Source organism: Acomys russatus, chromosome 17 (genome assembly GCF_903995435.1).
Source record: "Acomys russatus chromosome 17, mAcoRus1.1, whole genome shotgun sequence".
NCBI lineage: Eukaryota > Metazoa > Chordata > Mammalia > Rodentia > Muridae > Acomys > Acomys russatus.
In genome coordinates this window covers 39652856-39655677 of record NC_067153.1, presented here as the reverse complement: position 1 = coordinate 39655677, position 2822 = coordinate 39652856, and positions in this window count along the sequence as shown.

Below are 2822 nucleotides of genomic sequence, written 5' to 3'. Positions count from 1 at the left end.
ACCCTATCTCAAAAAACCAAAAGGAAAAAAAAAAAAAAAAAAAAAAGCCAAAAAGGTCTCCTCTGTATATATAGCAATTTTTGTTTGATTGTTTTTAATTTTTTGTTTTTCAAGACAGAGTTTCTCTTTGTAACAGTCCTGGCTGTCCTGGACTCACTTTGTAGACTAGGCTGGCCTCGAACTCACAGCTATCTATCTGCCTCCCAAGTGCTGGGATTTGAGGCATGGGCCACCACACTTGGCTCAGCAATTTTAATTTCTAACACAGGACTCAGGAAACCATGGGGCAGTCTGTTGTTACACAGGCCATAAGGGAAAAAAAAAAGACTTGCCTTTTTAAATGCCTGGGAAGGAGGAGTTGGAAGGCGTGTACGTGCCTGAGCAGCAGGAGCAGAACTGTTGCAAATTTGAGGCTAGCCTGAGATGCATAGCAAGCTTAAAGCAAGTTTAGGCTACACAGTGAGACCCAATCTCACAGACAAATAGTAAAGAGACTGGTGAGATGGCTCAGTGGTTGAAAACACTGGTCACTGCTCTTCCATAGAACCAGGGTTCAATTCCCAGTAACCACATGGTGGCTACAACTGTCTGTAATGCCAGTTCCAGGAGATCTGACACCCTCTTCTGACCTGCACGCACAGAGTGTGGAGAAACACATGCAGGCAAAACATTCATACAAATAAAATAAAAAACGTAAAGAACTAGTAAAATAAAATGTAAAGTAATGTTATGTGAGATGGCTAAGTGGTAGAGGTGCATCCTACCAATCTTGACCGCCTGACTTCATTCTGGGGAGCCCACATACTGGAAGGAGAAAACTGACTGACTACTGACTCCCACAAGTTGTTCTCTGACCTCCTAGCACGGGCTGTGGCCCACACACTAGGTAACAATACTGGGCTGGATAGCTAGCTCAAATGTTAAGAGCATTTACTGCTCCTGCAGGAGAAATGAGTTCAGTTCCCAGCACCCCCAGGGCTGTTCATCCTTAACTCCAGTTCCGGGAGATCCAACAATCTCTTCTGATATCCTTAGGCACTCAGGTAGTGCACATACAAACATGTCGACAAGACATTCCCACACATAAAGCAAATTGTTTCCTCTTGTTTGAGACAGAATCTCTCTACCCTGGCTGCACTGCAACTCACTAGGCAGGCCTCAAACTTGCCTCTGTCTCCCTGCTGGGATTAAAGGAGTGCACCACCACACCTGGAAACCATAAATTAAATCTTTCAAAAGTTTCTTTTAAAATAGTAAAGCCAGGGAGCTGGAGAGATGGTTCAATGGTCAAGAGGACCTGGGTTCAATTCCCAGCATCCATATGGCAGCTCACAATTGTCTATGGCTCCTGTTTACAGGGATCCAGCTCCCTAACACATGCAGAAAAAAACACCAATGTATATAAAAATTTTTTTTTAATTTTAATTAAAAAAAAAAACTGGGCATGGTGGTGCACGCCTGTAATCCCAACACTTGGGAGGCAGAGGCAGGTGGATCTCTGTGAGTTTGAGACCAGCCTGGTCTACAAAATGAGTCCAGGACAGCCAAGGCTACACAGAGAAACCCTGCCTTGAAAAAAAAAAAGTTGCATGCCTTTAATCCCAGAACTCAGGAGGAAGAAAGAGGTAGCTCTCCTGAGTTTGAGGCCAGCCTGATCTACATATTAAGTTCAAGGACAGCCACCTTGTGAGACCCTGTCTTAAGAAAGGAAAAAAAAAAAAAAAAAAAAAAAAAAAAGACAGTAATAAATAATAATGAGGATGAGGAGGATGGTGTACCAATACCATTCAACACACAATGGAAAATAGAAATTTTGTTGAGAAAGCTCCTCAATTATGTTGTCCTAATAGAAATCATGTGCCTGGCAGACCTGAAACATTTTGAGGTTTTCTATGCCCCAGCACCACCACTGTCATCCTTATCCCACCTCAAAATCACTGTCCCTTCTGTCTGGAGAGTTCTCCCATTGTATCTCAGAACCAGCTAGATCACATCGTCTCCATGGCTACCTTGTAACTCTCTTATCGCATCATGTTTTATTTGACATTCCTTGCTCTGGATTTATTGACATTCCCTTAGAGCTTAGGCCAGTGCCAGACTCACAAGAGCCATTCAGTAAATGACGAACAAGCAGGTGAATAGTCAATGAGCATGCCAGCGCCCTGAATACAGCACAGAATGGGACTCACAGACAGGACATCATAGGGCTTACTCTAGTGCCTATGATTGTTCAAGAGGCAGTTCCAGGAGAGGCTAGAGGTGAGGAAAGACCCTGTGACTGCCACGGGTATCTCGTTTGGGTGGATGTAGGATAGGCACTGGAGCGGGATACAGTTGGGACAGTGAAAGTGCGGGGCCTCGGGGCTGGGAGTCCGGTTGCTTATCTATGACTGAGATAGTGAAGGCACCAGAGTAACCACCTGATGACACAGACCATAGATGCAACAATCTGTCAGACATCGTTCCAAAATGGAGTCCAGAGACTAGACAGAGTCCAGTTATACCCTACACTCATGATGAAGAGGTAGGAGGAGTCAAACAAGAGACAAGAGGGGCAGTGGTGCAGGCCTGCATCCATCAGCCCTGTACCCTGGGGTCAGGAAGGTATAAATCCCAAGCCAGCCTGGGTTGTACTGAAACCCTGTCTAGAAACTGAGCTGGAGAGAGAGCTCAGCAGGCATTTACCCTGCCAGCTGAATTCAATCCCCTAGAATCCACATTCAATGTGGAAAGGGAGAATGGGCCAGGCTTGGCTGGCACATATCTTTAAACCCAGCACTTGGGAGGCAGAAGCAGGTGGACTCTATAAGTTCGAGGCCACC